This window comes from Anopheles coustani, assembly GCF_943734705.1.
Source record: "Anopheles coustani chromosome X unlocalized genomic scaffold, idAnoCousDA_361_x.2 X_unloc_32, whole genome shotgun sequence".
Taxonomy (NCBI): Eukaryota; Metazoa; Arthropoda; class Insecta; order Diptera; family Culicidae; genus Anopheles; species Anopheles coustani.
Window position 1 is genome coordinate 192,501 of NW_026525140.1, and position 19,750 is coordinate 212,250.

The 19,750-nt window shown below is 45.5% G+C and overlaps 1 non-coding gene across 1 annotated transcript; it reads right to left on the reverse strand.

The window, feature by feature from the left end:
• Window positions 1-252: 252 nt before the first annotated feature.
• Window positions 253-407, reverse strand: LOC131270474 (5.8S ribosomal RNA). Its single transcript, XR_009179542.1, has one exon. It is a non-coding gene; the product is annotated as a 5.8S ribosomal RNA (ribosomal RNA).
• Between the last annotated feature and the right edge of the window lie 19,343 nt (window positions 408-19,750).

Below are 19,750 nucleotides of genomic sequence, written 5' to 3' on the forward strand. Positions count from 1 at the left end.
AATAAATAAATAAGCTGAAGCTAGACATCAGTAAACACCACCACAGACACCACAAGCACGCCTTCTCCTCGTACTTCCGCCTCACGCGGGAACACGGACGCTCTAAATACTTCGAATTCCAATGCCAGTATATTGTAAACCACGGGTTCTTTAATGCTAGCGGGTCGTCGCGACCCTAGTTAACATCATGGTGCACGTCTCGTGACGGGTGTCACGGCGTAGTTAAATGTATGCGATACATTTCTCAAATATAAGCGCTCAGTCATCTGTACATCATGGTAGGTTCCCACGACGTGCAATATGCGTTCAACTTATCAATGTTCATGTGTCCTGCAGTTCACATTATGACGCGCAGTTAGCTGCGGTCTTCATCGATCCATGAGCCGAGTGATCCACTGCCGAGGGTGACTAACTTGCGTAAGCCGCCGCTGTGCGCGTATACCCGTTCCCCGTAGGGAGGAGCAAGCCGCCGCTTAGAGACGAAGCATAAAGTGTCCTCATTCCACATAGGGCAAGCTGGATGAATCCATTTTACCCAGGACGGCCGAAGCGGCGTGGACCAGGGGAGAACTGAACCTTATACTTCACACCACAGTAAGTCTACGTGTCCTCTTCCACATAGGGCAAGCTAGAACTAACTATCTTACCCAGGACTGCCGAAGCAGCGTGGACCAGGGGAGGAACACACTTTTCATGGAAACGTAAGGCATCCATGACTGCCATAACGTAAGCCGCCGCTGTGCGCGTATACCCGTTCCCCGTAGGGAGGAGCAAGCCGCCGCTTAGAGACGAAGCATAAAGTGTCCTCATTCCACATAGGGCAAGCTGGATGAATCCATTTTACCCAGGACGGCCGAAGCGGCGTGGACCAGGGGAGAACTGAACTTTATACTTCACACCACAGTAAGTCTACGTGTCCTCTTCCACATAGGGCAAGCTAGAACTAACTATCTTACCCAGGACTGCCGAAGCAGCGTGGACCAGGGGAGGAACACACTTTTCATAGAAACGTAAGGCATCCATGACTGCCATAGTGCGTAAGCCGCCGCTGTGCGCGTAAACCCGTTCCCCGTAGGGAGGAGTCAAGCCGCCGCTTAGAGACGAAGTATTAAGTGTCCTCTTCCACATAGGGCAAGCTAGAATGAACTATCTTACCCAGGACCGCCGAAGCAGCGTGGACCAGGGGAGAACTGAACTTTATACTTCACACCACAGTATTGAGTAATGTGCCCTCTTCCACATAGGGCAAGCTGGAATGTTCCATTTTACCCAGGACGGCCGAAGCGGCGTGGACCAGTGGAGGACTACACAATCATGAGGTTTGATATCGACTTGTGTGTTTCAATAGGATACCGATGGTATGGTTTGAACCGATTTGATTTAGCCATTCTGAAGTCATCACTTGGTTGAAGCGCTGAACTAGGGAGGCATCGTTTACATATATATTGGTTTTCGCATGCTCTACTAGGTTAATGTCATGAGGTTGGCTATCGAGCATGCCCAAGTGATGACTTGATTGTGTGCTTGCTTGAATTCTTCACATTTCATACCATCGGTTAGTTGTCGAATCATTCCTCGATCATAACCTTCGTTCTTGGTTCATGTATGCTCTCTTCCACATAGGGCAAGCTAGAATTAACTATCTTACCCAGGACCGCCGAAGCAGCGTGGACCAGGGGAGAACTATACTTTGTCTTGTATGCCCTCTTCCACATAGGGCAAGCTAGAACTAACTATCTTACCCAGGACCGCCGAAGCAGCGTGGACCAGTGGAGGACTATACTTTGTTCATTACACCACAGTATTAAGTATGGTGTCCTCTTCCACATAGGGCAAGCTAGAACTAACTATCTTACCCAGGACCGCCGAAGCAGTGTGGACCAGGGGAGGACTATACTTTATACTTCACACACTAGCCATACTGAAGTCATCACTTGGTTGAAGCGCTGAACTACGGCGGGGTAATCGTTTACAGGTTATAATCATATAGCTGCATGCTCATTAGTAGATAATGGAATATTGTATGGCAATATGAGCATGCCCAAGTGATGACTTTGTTTCAAGCTCAACAGGTAGGGTATTGAGTCCTCTTCCACATAGGGCAAGCTAGAATGAACTATCTTACCCAGGACCGCCGGAGCAGCGTGGACCAGTGGAGGACTATACCTTGTCCATTACACCACAGTATTAAGTATTGTGTCCTCTTCCACATAGGGCAAGCTAGAATTAACTATCTTACCCAGGACCGCCGAAGCAGCGTGGACCAGATGAGGACTATACTTTATACTTCACACCACAGTTTTGAGTACGCCTTGCATAAAGTATCTAGTTTGAACCACGAGGGCTCACAATGTAGAACCGCGAGGGCTCTAGTACCGATTCTCTCGGTACGGCTTGGTCCGTGTTCCTTTATGCTTGTACTCTAAGTATTAAGTATTGTGTCCTCTTCCACATAGGGCAAGCTAGAACTAACTATCTTACCCAGGACCGCCGAAGCAGTGTGGACCAGGGGAGGACTATACTTTATACTTCACACACTAGCCATACTGAAGTCATCACTTGGTGGGGGTGAACTACGGCGGTATCTATCGTTTTGGTTCGGTCTATATAGGGTCGCTTGCATGCTCATTCGAATATAATGTAATTGTGTATGGCAATATGAGCATGCCCAAGTGATGACTTTGTTTCAAGCTCAACAGGTAGGGTATTGAGTCCTCTTCCACATAGGGCAAGCTAGAATTAACTATCTTACCCAGGACCGCCGAAGCAGCGTGGACCAGGCGAGGACTATACTTTATACTTCACACCACAGTATTGAGTACGACTTGCATAAAGCCCCTAATGAGAACCACGAGGGCTCTCTCAATGTAGAACCACGAGGGCTCTAGTACCGATTCTCTCGGTACGGCTTGGTCCGTGTTCCTTTATGCTTGTACTCGCGGAAAGTCTCAACCCGGAGGTCTTGACTTTGATTGTCATAGTTGGACTACGACGGGGCATCCGACCATTGCTGACCGAACACCCCTGATTCATCATCTTTCGGATAGGAGGTGCGCCCACCTCCGACGCGGAAGTCTCAACCCGGAGGTTCGGACTTAGAGTTTTTCCCATTTAAAAGTTTTTCTCTTAGCCATACTGAAGTCATCACTTGGTGAACGATTGAACTAGGGCGGGTTAATCGTTTATAGGTATCATGTGGTTTGCATGCTCTCTTAGGTTAAGGTCATGTGGTTGGCTATCGAGCATGCCCAAGTGATGACTTTGTTTCACGCTTGCTTGATTTCTTCATGATTCCCTGTTATATAGTGTATACATTGGAGAACAGGGAATCTTTGGTTTTGCTCAACAGGTATTGGATGTCAACTTGGTATCTAGATCGCATTAAGTCTCAACCCTTAGGTTCGGACTTGTATAGTGACATCTTGTTACGGTCTTGAGTCTCAACCCGCAGGTTCGGACTACTTAGTGTTTGATCGAATATAATATGGCAACTTGTGCCTAAGTCTCAACCCGCAGGTTCGGACTTCTGTTTATTTGGCCAATGTATGTATAAGGCATTTTGTGCCTAAGTCTCAACCCGCAGGTTCGGACTTGTGTATTTGTTCGAAGTCATGTATAAGGCAACGTGTGCCTAAGTCTCAACCCGCAGGTTCGGACTTGTTAGTGTTTCGTCAACTTTCATATGGCAACTTGTGCCTAAGTCTCAACCCGCAGGTTCGGACTTGTGTATTTGTTCGAAGTCATGTATAAGGCAACTTGTGCCTAAGTCTCAACCCGCAGGTTCGGACTTGTGTATTTGTTCGAAGTCATGTATAAGGCAACGTGTGCCTAAGTCTCAACCCGCAGGTTCGGACTTGTTAGTGTTTCGTCAACTTTCATATGGCAACTTGTGCCTGAGTCTCAACCCGCAGGTTCGGACTTCTATAGTGTTTCGTCAATTATCATATGGCAACTTGTGCCGAAGTCTCAACCCGCAGGTTCGGACTTCTGGAAGGATCACTTGGCCACTAATGATCCTTCCGCAGGTTCACCTACGGAAACCTTGTTACGACTTTTACTTCCTCTAAATCATCAAGTTCGGTCAACTTCGATAAAGCAGACGCGGTTCACGAGGATCCAGCGAACGATCATCTCCAAAGACCTCACTAAATAATCCAACGGTAGTAGCGACGGGCGGTGTGTACAAAGGGCAGGGACGTATTCAACGCTGGCTGATGACCAGCACTTACTAGAAGTTCCGAGTTCATATGGACCATTGCAATCCATAATCCCTACTAAGTGAGTATTTGAGTGATTTCCCGTTCCTCTCGGAATAGGAGACACGCTGCTACCCACATTGTAGCACGCGTGTAGCCCAGAACATCTAAGGGCATCACGGACCTGTTATCGCTCGATCTCATTTTGCTAAACACAAATTGTCCTGCTAAGCAGCGTACCGTAAGTGCACTTGCGCACACGAACAGCGAAGGTGTCAGGTCATACTCCACCGAAAGGTCCTAACCCGTTCCAATCGGCATCGACGCATTAACGCTGACTGCGTTCTAGTTAGCATATGTGAGTCACGTTCGTTATCGGAATTAACCAGACAAATCAATCCACGAACTAAGAACGGCCATGCACCACTACCCTTAAATTTGAGAAAGAGCTATTAATCTGTCTCACCTCCATAAGTTCGGACCTGGTAAGTTTTCCCGTGTTGAGTCAAATTGAACCGCAAGCTCCATTTCATTTTTTTTCATCAGGGTTCAGAACTGTATTTCTCTTAAAATTCTAAAAATTATATCACAGTTTACAGAAAGACAATTCCTACTCCCTACTCTCGCCCTTGAAGGTGCCCCACACGGCATGCACCTACACGGTAGAGCCGTGTGGGGCGGGCGTCTGGCTGTCGAGCCACTATCTATCTATTAGGCGTAGGCCTACTGGGACTCGTCCCCTGGTAATCATCTGCGCCGTTGGCGCGCACTTGCGCGGCTCTCCTGCCGCTCTGCTCGTCGCTCTGCTCGTCTCGTCTGCCGTTGTCGAGCGTTCCTTCGCTCTCGTCGAGCCTCCTGCAATGACAGTTGTGCCTGTTGTAAGGTTGCCGCCGTTGCTGCCCGGTTCTCTGGTGCCGCATCGTGATGTCGGAGGCTGGCCACACGGACGGCCATAGTAGCCTCGAATACCCTCGTCGGCATCCGGTCACGACGAAGCTCCAGGCGCCTGATGTTATCCTGAAGCTGGCGAGCCACCCGCCTGAATTCCACGCGCGTCACCTCGTCCATGGCCAGTATACGATCCCTCAGCGTTGGGTCGAGGCCGAATCGGCCCTCTCGCCGCCGCTGCTGTCGTGCTGCCTGCTCCGCCGCTCGCCGCCTCTCTCGATGAACCGCTCGTCGAGCCTCCACGCCGCTTTCGATTCTCCAAACTCGCTGCAGCTCGCGGGTGACACTGACCGCCGCCTCTTCCACACGCTCCCAGGCGTCAGGATCGTGCAGCATGTGGTCGAGGAGCGTGTCAGCCGTCACCGGCTGAAGACCGTGTCCCGTGAGGCAAGCTCCATTTCATTGTGGTGCCCTTCCGTCAATTCCTTTAAGTTTCAACTTTGCAACCATACTTCCCCCGGAACCTGACTTTGGTTTCCCGGAAGCTACTGAGAGCACCTGGTTGTAGCGTCTCCCAATTGCTAGTTGGCATCGTTTACGGTTAGAACTAGGGCGGTATCTAATCGCCTTCGATCCTCTAACTTTCGTTCTTGATTAAAGAAAGCATCCTTGACAAATGCCTTCGCTTTAGTTAGTCTTACGACGGTCTACGAATTTCACCTCTCGCGCCGTAATACTAGTGTCCCCAACTACTTCTGTTAATCATTACCTCCGGTCTGAGTACAAACCAATGAAAGATTAGACCAAGGTCGTATTCCATTATTCCATGCAAGATTATTCTAGGGCGTTTGGGCACCCTGCTTTAAGCACTCTAATTTGTTCAAGGTAAACGTGAGCGGTCGAGCTCTATGTTACACTTGCACCCGTTGAAGGGCACACCATGACACAGACTTGGTGCCCTACCACACCATTGAGTCGCAACCAGATTCCGACTTGGCCCACCGACCACGGGTTGACCGGGTCGGCGGAGCCGGACTGTGTTGGACAAGTATCAACTTCGAACGTTTTAACCGCAACAATTTTAATATACGCTAGTGGAGCTGGAATTACCGCGGCTGCTGGCACCAGACTTGCCCTCCACTTGATCCTCGTAGAAGGATTTATGCTCTACTCATTCCAATTATGAAACATCATTAAAGAGTTTCATATTGTTATTTCTCGTCACTACCTCCCCGTCCCGGGATTGGGTAATTTACGCGCCTGCTGCCTTCCTTGGATGTGGTAGCCATTTCTCAGGCTCCCTCTCCGGAATCGAACCCTGATTCCCCGTTACCCGTTGCAACCATGGTAGTCCTCTATACTACCATCCATAGTTGATAGGGCAGATATTTGCGAGATCTGTCGTCGGTGCGAGACCATACGATCAGCATCATTATCCAGACTTCAACTCAATGACACGGAGAACCCGCGATTGGTTTGACTAATAAGTGCACCAGTTCCCGCGAGGGTCCTGGCATGTTGCATGTATTAGCTCTAGATTTTCCACAGTTATCCAAGTAACTAGGTTGATGATCTCGTAAATTATAGCTGTTATACTGAGCCTTATGCGGTTTCACATTAAATCTGTTTGTACTTAGACATGCATGGCTTAACCTTTGAGACGAGCGTATATTACTGGTAGGATCAACCAGAATTCCGACTTTGCGTTCGAATGTTCATTGTCCCATTGCACCCGGAGGAGCAAACACCACGTTCTATATGTTGTCAAGTCCGGTAGCACACGGGAGGCGAGCCCCCGTGCGAACCTCATTGCCCTCGTATCACACACACCCGATGCACCGGACAGGCACTTGAGCGGCATTCGACTCCGCTAAGCGCACGTGCGCCCGATTGTGCATGCGCTGACGGGGCCTTCATACCCCTACCACAGCGACCTTATGCCAAACTTCCATGAATACTTAGGTGAGCTGACAAGGGCCTTCATTTCCCTACCATCAACTAAAGGACACGCTAGGCGCGTCCGATCATTGCAACTGCGGGGCTTTCATACCCCAATCACCACAGTACGCAATTCACCAGAGTTTAATCACAACCCCCCCGGACATGGCACACTATTAACTTGCAACAAAACTTAGTGTGTGCCGGGCACATCGGTTCCACAAAATCATTCCCGATGTACCCCAATTGGGGTTGTGAACGCATCCATGGTCCTCTGACACACCCAACCAAGCGTGGATACTACATACCTCAAACACCCAGTACACTAACAATCAATATATGGTTGCTTTCCCCCAGACATTTGCCAATCACTTGGCACCCGGACGGGAACTCGCTCCTGATTGCGCCATTGCCACCCATTTGCCAAGAGCGAGTTCTGTATGTAGATTTCATTTGGAAAGACAACCGTGTACTGGATATTCTATCCGACGATTACAGATGACGAGTACGAGACTCGACTACACTCACGGATAATACATTTTGGGTCGAGATTGCTTTCGGGGTTTTCGATTGGTCTTGCGCTTGTAAACGTATAACTTTGACTTGTGGTAACCTCGGTATGTTAGTCGATCACGTGGTTGTGAACTGGGTAGGGGTGAGCAATCTGTTCACTTGCACTCTGGGTAGGAATATGGTGAGCGCTATAGGTTAAAGATCATGGTATGGTTCCATCGTGATGACTTTCGCTAGATAGTAGTATGTTTGGATAGTTATAACGTTTTTGGCCATTTGTTCATAGTGTTCGGTTCATTCAGGAATTCGATTGGTCTTTGCTTCACACACGTGGTCGATCACTTGGATGTGAACTAGGGTGAGAATAAGGTGTTCACTAGTGCTCTTAGGTTTTGGATCAGTACTGAGCACTTGATTGGTTTCGCATAATATGTATCCATAGTGATGACTCTTTCCAGCTTAAGATTTCGTTACCAGTTTCGAATCCTCCCCACGTTCGCTTTTACTTGGTTAGGTTTTCGAGTGTAGATTTGAAAGCAATCTCATGTATGTATCCCATCTGATATAAGCCACTGACAGTTCATGTCACCTCGTTCAACTCTCGCTGGGTCACAGAAGTATGTTACTGCGCCCATTATCCCTACTCGGATAGGTTCGGTTCGTTCGTTTTATACTACGGTGAGTAAACTCAATTTGTGCATCGCATAGCCATGGAAAGCAAGCTTTCGCGGGCCTCTTCGACTGTTTTGATACGAGCTGTGCCCGTGATGCTTGTCATCCCAGGATACTAGACCCCTTTGGACGACCGCATGACCATCAGAAAGTAAATTCCACGTTCGATTTGGGGTGTGAACCCCGAACATAAAGTCTTTGTGTAGAACCACGAGGGCTCTATAGTACCGATTCTCTCGGTACGCTTGGTCCGTGTTCCTTTATGTTCGTACTCTTGTGAATAAGATTCACGTTCGTTTTGGGATATTTGCTACTGTCACCGTTTGAGTACTATGGGGCTTGAACCCCTAACATAAAGTCTTTGTGTAGAACCACTAGGGTTCTATAGTACCGATTCTCTCGGTACGCTTGGTCCGTGTTCCTTTATGTTCGTACTCTTGTGTGTATAATATTCATGTTCGGTTTGGGATATTTGCTACTTTCACCAGGGTCCCGTTCTTCATACAAGTCTGCCTTGCTAATGTGGTAACTTTATAGTGTAGTTCTGACATCCCAATTTTGGGACTTAGCCGATTTTTCGTATATTTCCATATGACCCATAGGGTCCCTTTCTTCATACAAGCTTGCCTAGGGCGATCGGTCAAAACTTGTCTTACTATTCGATTGGTCTTCGCACTTTCACCCTAGGCAGTTCGCCTAGGTCTGTCTTCTTGAGGAGGCCAAAACCCGAAATAAGGAGGTTCGGCCGACCCTGAAACCTCCCCTGTCTGAACTACACTAACCCGATTTTTCAGGGTCCTCAGCGCCATACAACTTTGCCTAGGTCACTTGTACTCTTGACTTAGGCCATCCGACTTGGTCCGTGTTTCTTCCTAGGGTTCACCTAGGTACTTTGCCTTGCTTGATGTGGTAACTTTTTAGTGTAGTTCAGACATCCTAATTTTGGGACTTAGCCGATTTTTCATGTATTTCCATATGACCCATAGGGTCCCTTTCTTCATACAAGCTTGCCTAGGGCGATCGGTCAAAACTTGTCTTACTATTCGATTGGTCTTCGCACTTTCACCCTAGGCAGTTCGCCTAGGTCTGTCTTCTTGAGGAGGCCAAAACCCGAAATAAGGAGGTCCAGCCGACCCTGAAACCTCCCCTGTCTTAACTACACTAACCCGATTTTTCATGGTCCTTAGCGCCATACAACTTTGCCTAGGTCACTTGTACTCTTGACTTAGGCCATCTGACTTGGTCCGTGTTTCTTCCTAGGGTTCACCTAGGTACTTTGCCTTGCTTGATGTGGTAACTTTTTAGTGTAGTTCAGACATCCCAATTTCGGGACTTAGCCGATTTTTCGTATATTTTCAAATGACCCATAGGGTCCCTTTCTTCATACAAGCTTGCCTAGGGCGATCGGTCAAAACTTGTCTTACTATTCGATTGGTCTTCGCACTTTCACCCTAGGCACTTTGCCTAGGTCTGTCTTCTTGAGGAGGCCAAAACCCGAAATAAGGAGGTTCAGCCGACCCAGAAACCTCCCCTGTCTGAACTACACTAACCCGATTTTTCAGGGTCCTCAGCGCCATACAACTTTGCCTAGGTCACTTGTACTCTTGACTTAGGCCATCTGACTTGGTCCGTGTTTCTTCCTAGGGTTCACCTAGGTACTTTGCCTTGCTTGATGTGGTAACTTTTTAGTGTAGTTCAGACATCCCAATTTTGGGACTTAGCCGATTTTTCATGTATTTCCATATGACCCATAGGGTCCCTTTCTTCATACAAGCTTGCCTAGGGCGATCGGTCAAAACTTGTCTTACTATTCGATTGGTCTTCGCACTTTCACCCTAGGCAGTTTGCCTAGGTCTGTCTTCTTGAGGAGGCCAAAACCCGAAATAAGGAGGTTCAGCCGACCCAGAAACCTCCCCTGTCTGAACTACACTAACCCGATTTTTCAGGGTCCTCAGCGCCATACAACTTTGCCTAGGTCACTTGTACTCTTGACTTAGGCCATCTGACTTGGTCCGTGTTTCTTCCTAGGGTTCACCTAGGTACTTTGCCTTGCTTGCTGTGGTAACTTTTTAGTGTAGTTCAGACATCCCAATTTTGGGACTTAGCCGATTTTTCATGTATTTCCATATGACCCATAGGGTCCCTTTCTTCATACAAGCTTGCCTAGGGCGATCGGTCAAAACTTGTCTTACTATTCGATTGGTCTTCGCACTTTCACCCTAGGCAGTTTGCCTAGGTGTAGCTTCTTGAGGAGGTCAAAACCCAAAATAAGGAGGTTCAGCCGACTCAAAAACCTCCCCTGTCTAAACTACACTAACCAGATTTTTCAGGGTCCTCACCGTCATACAACTTTGCCTAGGTCACTTGTTCTCTTGACTTAGGCCATCTGACTTGGTCCGTGTTTCTTGCTAGGGTTCACCTAGGTACTTTGCCTTGCTTGATGTGGTAACTTTTTAGTGTAGTTCAGACATCCCAATTTTGGGACTTAGCCGATTTTTCATGTATTTCCATATGACCCATAGGGTCCCTTTCTTCATACAAGCTTGCCTAGGGCGATCGGTCAAAACTTGTCTTACTATTCGATTGGTCTTCGCACTTTCACCCTAGGCAGTTTGCCTAGGTGTAGCTTCTTGAGGAGGTCAAAACCCAAAATAAGGAGGTTCAGCCGACCCAAAAACCTCCCCTGTCTAAACTACACTAACCAGATTTTTCAGGGTCCTCACCGTCATACAACTTTGCCTAGGTCACTTGCACTCTTGACTTAGGCCATCTGACTTGGTCCGTGTTTCTTGCTAGGGTTCACCTAGGTAGTTTGCCTTGCTTGATGTGGTAACTTTTTAGTGTAGTTCTGACATCCCAATTTTGGGACTTAGCCGATTTTTCATGTATTTCCATATGACCCTTAGGGTCCCTTTCTTCATACAAGCTTGCCTAGGGCGATCGGTCAAAACTTGTCTTACTATTCGATTGGTCTTCGCACTTTCACCCTAGGCAGTTTGCCTAGGTGTAGCTTCTTGATGTGGCCAAAACCCAAAATAAGGGGGTTCGGCCGACCCAAAAACCTACCCTGTCTAAACTACACTAACCAGATTTTTCAGGGTCCTCAGCGCCATACAACTTTGCCTAGGTCACTTGTTCTATTGACTTAGGCCATCTGACTTGGTCCGTGTTTCTTCCTAGGGTTCACCTAGGTACTTTGCCTTGCTTGGTGTGGTAACTTTTTAGTGTAGTTCTGACATCCCCATTTTGGGACTTAGCCGATTTTTCGTAAAATACCATATGACCCATATGGGTCCTTTCCTTCATATAAGTTTGCCTTGCTTGGTATGGTAACATTTGAGTGTAGTTCTGACATCATCATTTTGGGACTTAGCCGATTTTTCGTAAAATACCATATGACCCATATGGGTCCTTTGCTTCATATAAGTTTGCCTTGCTTGGTGTGGTAACATTTGAGTGTAGTTCTGACATCCCCATTTTGGGACTTAGCCGATTTTTCGTAAAATACCATATGACCCATCAGGGTCCTTTGCTTCATATAAGTTTGCCTTGCTTGGTGTGGTAACATTTGAGTGTAGTTCTGACATCCCCATTTTGGGACTTAGCCGATTTTTCGATCCATACCATATGACCCATCAGGGTCCTTTGCTTCATATAAGTTTGCCTTGCTTGGTGTGGTAACATTTGAGTGTAGTTCTGACATCCCCATTTTGGGACTTAGCCGATTTTTCGTAAAATACCATATGACCCATCAGGGTCCTTTGCTTCATATAAGTTTGCCTTGCTTGGTGTGGTAACATTTGAGTGTAGTTCTGACATCCCCATTTTGGGACTTAGCCGATTTTTCGATCCATACCATATGACCCATCAGGGTCCTTTGCTTCATATAAGTTTGCCTTGCTTGGTGTGGTAACATTTGAGTGTAGTTCTGACATCCCCATTTTGGGACTTAGCCGATTTTTCGTAAAATACCATATGACCCATCAGGGTCCTTTGCTTCATATAAGTTTGCCTTGCTTGGTGTGGTAACATTTGAGTGTAGTTCTGACATCCCCATTTTGGGACTTAGCCGATTTTTCGTAAAATACCATATGACCCATCAGGGTCCTTTGCTTCATATAAGTTTGCCTTGCTTGGTGTGGTAACATTTGAGTGTAGTTCTGACATCCCCATTTTGGGACTTAGCCGATTTTTCGTAAAATACCATATGACCCATCAGGGTCCTTTGCTTCATATAAGTTTGCCTTGCTTGGTGTGGTAACATTTGAGTGTAGTTCTGACATCCCCATTTTGGGACTTAGCCGATTTTTCGATCAATACCATATGACCCATCAGGGTCCTTTGCTTCATATAAGTTTGCCTTGCTTGATGTGGTAACACATGAGTGTAGTTCTGACATCCCCATTTTGGGACTTAGCCGATTTTTCGATCCATACCATATGACCCATCAGGGTCCTTTGCTTCATATAAGTTTGCCTTGCTTGGTGTGGTAACATTTGAGTGTAGTTCTGACATCCCCATTTTGGGACTTAGCCGATTTTTCGTAAAATACCATATGACCCATCAGGGTCCTTTGCTTCATATAAGTTTGCCTTGCTTGGTGTGGTAACATTTGAGTGTAGTTCTGACATCCCCATTTTGGGACTTAGCCGATTTTTCGTAAAATACCATATGACCCATCAGGGTCCTTTGCTTCATATAAGTTTGCCTTGCTTGGTGTGGTAACATTTGAGTGTAGTTCTGACATCCCCATTTTGGGACTTAGCCGATTTTTCGTAAAATACCATATGACCCATCAGGGTCCTTTGCTTCATATAAGTTTGCCTTGCTTGGTGTGGTAACATTTGAGTGTAGTTCTGACATCCCCATTTTGGGACTTAGCCGATTTTTCGATCAATACCATATGACCCATCAGGGTCCTTTGCTTCATATAAGTTTGCCTTGCTTGATGTGGTAACACATGAGTGTAGTTCTGACATCCCCATTTTGGGACTTAGCCGATTTTTCGATCCATCCCATATGACCCATCAGGGTCCTTTGCTTCATATAAGTTTGCCTTGCTTGGTGTGGTAACATTTGAGTGTAGTTCTGACATCCCCATTTTGGGACTTAGCCGATTTTTCGTAAAATACCATATGACCCATCAGGGTCCTTTGCTTCATATAAGTTTGCCTTGCTTGGTGTGGTAACATTTGAGTGTAGTTCTGACATCCCCATTTTGGGACTTAGCCGATTTTTCGTAAAACACCATATGACCCATCAGGGTCCTTTGCTTCATATAAGTTTGCCTTGCTTGGTGTGGTAACATTTGAGTGTAGTTCTGACATCCCCATTTTGGGACTTAGCCGATTTTTCGATCAATACCATATGACCCATCAGGGTCCTTTGCTTCATATAAGTTTGCCTTGCTTGGTGTGGTAACATTTGAGTGTAGTTCTGACATCATCATTTTGGGACTTAGCCGATTTTTCGTAAAATACCATATGACCCATCAGGGTCCTTGCCTTCATATAAGTTTGCCTTGCTTGGTGTGGTAACTTTTTGTGTAGTTCTGACATCCCCATTTTGGGACTTAGCCGATTTTTCGTAAAATACCATATGACCCATCAGGGTCCTTTGCTTCATATAAGTTTGCCTTGCTTGGTATGGTAACATTTGAGTGTAGTTCTGACATCATCATTTTGGGACTTAGCCGATTTTTCGTAAAATACCATATGACCCATATGGGTCCTTTGCTTCATATAAGTTTGCCTTGCTTGGTGTGGTAACTTTTTAGTGTAGTTCTGACATCCCCATTTTGGGACTTAGCCGATTTTTCGTAAAATACCATATGACCCATCAGGGTCCTTGCCTTCATATAAGTTTGCCTTGCTTGGTGTGGTAACATTTGAGTGTAGTTCTGACATCCCCATTTTGGGACTTAGCCGATTTTTCGATCAATACCATATGACCCATCAGGGTCCTTTGCTTCATATAAGTTTGCCTTGCTTGGTGTGGTAACATTTGAGTGTAGTTCTGACATCATCATTTTGGGACTTAGCCGATTTTTCGTAAAATACCATATGACCCATCAGGGTCCTTGCCTTCATATAAGTTTGCCTTGCTTGGTGTGGTAACACATGAGTGTAGTTCTGACATCCCCATTTTGGGACTTAGCCGATTTTTCGTAAAATACCATATGACCCATCAGGGTCCTTTCCTTCATATAAGTTTGCCTTGCTTGATGTGGTAACATTTGAGTGTAGTTCAGACATCCCCATTTTGGGACTTAGCCGATTTTTCGATCCATACCATATGACCCATCAGGGTCCTTGCCTTCATATAAGTTTGCCTTGCTTGGTGTGGTAACATTTTAGTGTAGTTCTGACATCACCATTTTGGGACTTAGCCGATTTTTCGTAAAATACCATATGACCCATCAGGGTCCTTGCCTTCATATAAGTTTGCCTTGCTTGGTGTGGTAACATTTTAGTGTAGTTCTGACATCACCATTTTGGGACTTAGCCGATTTTTCGTAAAATACCATATGACCCATCAGGGTCCTTTGCTTCATATAAGTTTGCCTTGCTTGGTGTGGTAACACATGAGTGTAGTTCTGACATCCCCATTTTGGGACTTAGCCGATTTTTCGATCCATCCTATATGACCCATCAGGGTCCTTTTTCTTCATATAAGTTTCCCAAGACTTAGTGCTTTTTACCTTTGGACACCAATATCACCCTTACGGGTTTCTTTGATCTTCTCACTTTGTATTGACCAAATGTAGGTCTTGCCATGCCAAACATATAATTGTTCTACACCAAGTCTCTATCTCGTACCGCCAGCTCGGTACATTCGATCAACCTGCCCTTAAGGCACCCGGGACTTAGCCATTTTTTCACATTTTTCATGATTTTGAGGCAACTTTTCTCGACTTTGTCACCTTATATCACCAAGATCCTTTCCCTTTAGCGCTTCACTCTGTTCGTATGATATTTAGCGCTGACTATCACCTTTCTATCGCTGACCTCAACTTCTTATTCGGTGCCATAGAGCCAGAGATATTTGGTGTATGCTGTTATAAGGGAAGTTTGTCACTTTTTCAAAGGCCCACTTTGGGACGCCCATATCTCACCTTCACGTATCTTCGATCTTCTTGTCGTCTATGGACGAAACTTAGGTCTTGTATTGGCCAACTTATAAATGTTCTACGGCCAAGCCGTATCTCTTACCGCCAGCCCGGTATTCATGGACTTAGTCGGATTTTCGCCTCTCGTGGTAACAATTTCTGACTTTGACTCACAATAACACCCGAACGGTCACATGCTAGCGCTTTGCTTGGTAGGAATTATAGTTAGCGCTACCTTTTCTCTTTCCATCGATACCTTGTTCGTTCCATTCCATGCCATACAGCCGAAGTTATGATGTTTCCCGTTTTCCATATCATGTGGAGCTTATGCTCTGGGAAAACCATCTAACACCTGTACCACCCTTTTGGGTACCACCGATCTCGTCACTATGTTCGGGCCAAATATAGGTTATAACATGCCCAACATATAATTGTTCTACACCAAGTCTCTATCTCTTACCGCCTGCTCGGTATTTTACTCGTAAGTCCAAATTTCACAACTTGTACTTTTTGGCCCAATGTACTCGAGTTTCAATTTTGGTAACATTTTTCGACTTTGACACTTAATAACTTCCAAATCATGCTAGTTAGCGCTTTGCTTTCTTCTAGTCGTATCTAGCGCTGGGTGTTACCTTTCCAAAACATATCCTAGCTTAACAATCCATGCCATACAGCCGGAGCTATACGGTGCACAAGTCAAATCCATTTTAGCCATGTTTCATTTTTGCCAATTTTTGACCACTCGTATCACCCTTCCAGAGTGGTCCGATCTTCTCGCTGTCTATGGACGACTTTTAGGTCTCGTAGAGGCAAACTTATAAGTATTCTACGTCAACCCGCTATCTCTTACCGCCTGCTCGGTATTCTTGGTCTTGTGTGATTTTTGGAAATTTTGGTATTATTTTTCCACTTTGTCGCTTAATAACTCAGTTTTGCTCAACACTTAGCGCTTCGGTTGTTTGGGATTATAGTTAGCGCTTGGTTCGACCTTTCCAACACTGATCTTAGCTTGTCGATCCGTTCCATACAGCCTGAGTTATTCGCGATACCGTGTTTCAACCCATTTCTCAAGTCTCGTTTTGGTCCAACTTTGAACCAGCCATATCACCCTGATGGGTACCTCCGATCTTCTCGCTCTATATTGGCCAAAGTTAGGTCTTGTGGTAACGTACTTATGATTGTTCTACGCCGTGTTCGTAGCTCTTATCGTTCGCCCGCTATTTTCGATCATAAGGTGAATTTTCGCCTCTAAACCACCATTTTTCACCTTTGCCCTCTAATATGACCGACTTGCTCAACACCTAGCGCTTCGCTTGGTAGGACACATAGCTAGCGCTCGTCAAGACCTTTCCAACGCATATCCAAGCTTTCCGATCCGAGCCATACAGCCTGAGCTATAGGCGATACCGTTTTTCCCATTTTCTTGGTCACATGCACTTTAGGGTACCCCTTTTTGCCTTTGACCCTTAATACCTCCTCCGGGTCACTAGTAGGCGCTCAGCTTGGTAGGAAACATAGCTAGAGCAGGCCTTCACCTTTCCAAAACTGCCTCAAGTGTACCGATCCGACATCTAGAACCAAAGTTATGGTCATTCCTATCATGCTCTACTTTCATGGTCAACCTCCACCAAGCACACCTAGGTTGGACCAACTTTCACCAACTCATCTCGAACCCCAAATTTGCTTCGACCTACTAGGTTTCCCTAGTAAAGTGGTCAAAACATCCATTACAACACGACTGGTCTTTCTGGTGGTCGACCTAGGCGACTTTGTTCGACGACCACCACCCCATGGAACTAAAAGACGTCCCTTGATACGGACCACCGATACATTTTCCGGCCTGTCTAAACTACACTCATCGAAATTTTTTTGGGTCCCCACCGTCATACAAGTTTGCCTAGGTCAAGTTTTTCTTCCGGATCGGCCGCGGACCTCACTTTTCATTATCTAGGGAGGCCATAGGGCCCCAAAAGGGGTTTTTTAAAATTTTCGACACTTTCGACTTTGGTCGGATTTTTTCCGATTTTGGTCCGACCTAGGGACTTGGTGGTCCAAGGAGCCTCGGGACCAAACTTTTTTCTCAGGGGTCCCTACCTCCATACAACTTTGCCTAGGTCAATTTTTTGTTCCAAATCGACCGCGGATTTCACTTTTCAATATCTGGGGCTCGTGTAGAGTCCGAATATGAGGTTTTCTCATTTTTCGACATTTTCGACTTTTTTCGACTTTTTTCGGGTTTTTCGACCTAGGGGTCCGCCGAACAAATTTTGGGTCAAAAATTTTTATTGAACTAGTCGAAAGTACGCAAAAAGATAAGACTTTTTGCCGAAGACACCATGCCCCGGAACCGACTCCTTCCCCTTCAAAATTGGGGACAAACGTGATTTTTGAAACTTTTCCTTAGGGAGCCCAAGACTTAGAAAATTTTCAAATTCTCGATTTTTCGATTGCGAGCTAGCGCTTTGCGGTCTTCGGCAATGTTGTAGATCTTGACGAGATAAGACTTTTTGGTCAAGGGACATTTTGCCCTCCGACCCCTCCTTCTCCCCGCAAATCGCCCCACAAAGTGCAATTTTTGCATTTTCACCTCTTTGCACGCACTGTTCGGCCCAAATGGCCACTTTCTATGGGTGTGAGCGCTTTGCGGTCTTCGGCAAACTTTTAGAGCGTACCAAGCCCTAATTATAATTCTTCTACACCACCTTCGTACCTCTTCATCCCTGGCCGCTATTCGCGTACCAAGGTAATTTTTGTTCATTTTGTCAACATTTTTCATCTTTGACTGCTTATATCGGCCTTGCCATGAACTGATGAACTGAACAGCATCCCTACTTAAAGGCATCTCGGACTTAGTCGATTTTTCATAAATTCTAAGAAATTCATATGTTAGGATGCTGGGAGATGAATGGGATGCTGCATGGAGATGAATCTTGATCTCCTACATCTCCCATCTCAATACAGCATCCCTACTTAAAGGCATCTCGGACTTAGTCGATTTTTCATAAATTCATAGAAATTCATATGTTAGGATGCTGGGAGATGAATGAGATGCTGCATGGAGATGAATCTTGATCTTCTTCATCTCCCATCTTAATACAGCATCCCTACTTAAAGGCATCTCGGACTTAGTCGACTTTTCATAAATTCATAGAAATTCATATGTTAGGATGCTGCGAGATGAATGGGATGCTGCATGGAGATGAATCTTGATCTTCTTCATCTCCCATCTTAATACAGCATCCCTACTTAAAGGCATCTCGGACTTAGTCGATTTTTCATAAATTCTAAGAAAAACATATGTTAGGATGCTGCGAGATGAATGGGATGCTGCATTGAGATGAATCTTTATCTTCTTCATCTCCCGTCTTAATACAGCATCCCTACTTAAAGGCATCTCGGACTTAGTCGATTTTTCATAAATTCTAAGAAAAACATATGTTAGGATGCTGGGAGATGAATGGGATGCTGCATGGAGATGAATCTTGATCTTCTTCATCTCCCATCTCAATACAGCATCCCTACTTAAAGGCATCTCGGACTTAGTCGATTTTTCATAAATTCTAAGAAAAACATAAGTTAGGATGCTGCGGGATGAATGGGATACTGCATGGAGATGAATCTTGATCTTCTTCATCTCCCATCTTAATACAGCATCCCTACTTAAAGGCATCTCGGACTTAGTCGATTTTTCATAAATTCTAAGAAAAACATATGTTAGGGTGCTGCGAGATGAATGGGATGCTGCATGGAGATGAATCTTGATCTTCTTCATCTCCCATCTTAATACAGCATCCCTACTTGAAGGCATCTCGGACTTAGTCGATTTTTCATGAATTCTAAGAAAAACATATGTTAGGATGCTGCGAGATGAATGGGATGCTGCATGGAGATGAATCTTGATCTTCTTCATCTCCCATCTTAATACAGCATCCCTTCTTAAAGCCATCTCGGACTTAGTCGATTTTTCATAAATTCATAGAAATTCATATGTTATCATGCAGCGAGATGAATGGGATGCTGCATGCTGATTAATCTTGATCTCCTACATCTCCCATCTTAATACAGCATCCCTACTTAAAGCCATCTCGGACTTAGTCGATTTTTCATAAATTCTAAGAAATTCATATGTTAGGATGCTGGGAGATGAATGGGATGCTGCATGGAGATGAATCTTGATCTCCTACATCTTTCATCTCAATACAGCATCCCTACTTAAAGGCATCTCGGACTTAGTCGATTTTTCATAAATTCTAAGAAAATCATATGTTAGGATGCTGGGAGATGAATTGGATGCTGCATGGAGATGAATCTTGATCTTCTTCATCTCCCATCTTAATACAGCATCCCTACTTAAAGGCTTCTCGGACTTAGTCGATTTTTCATAAATTCTAACAAAAACATATGTTAGGATGCTGCGAGACGAATAGGATGCTGC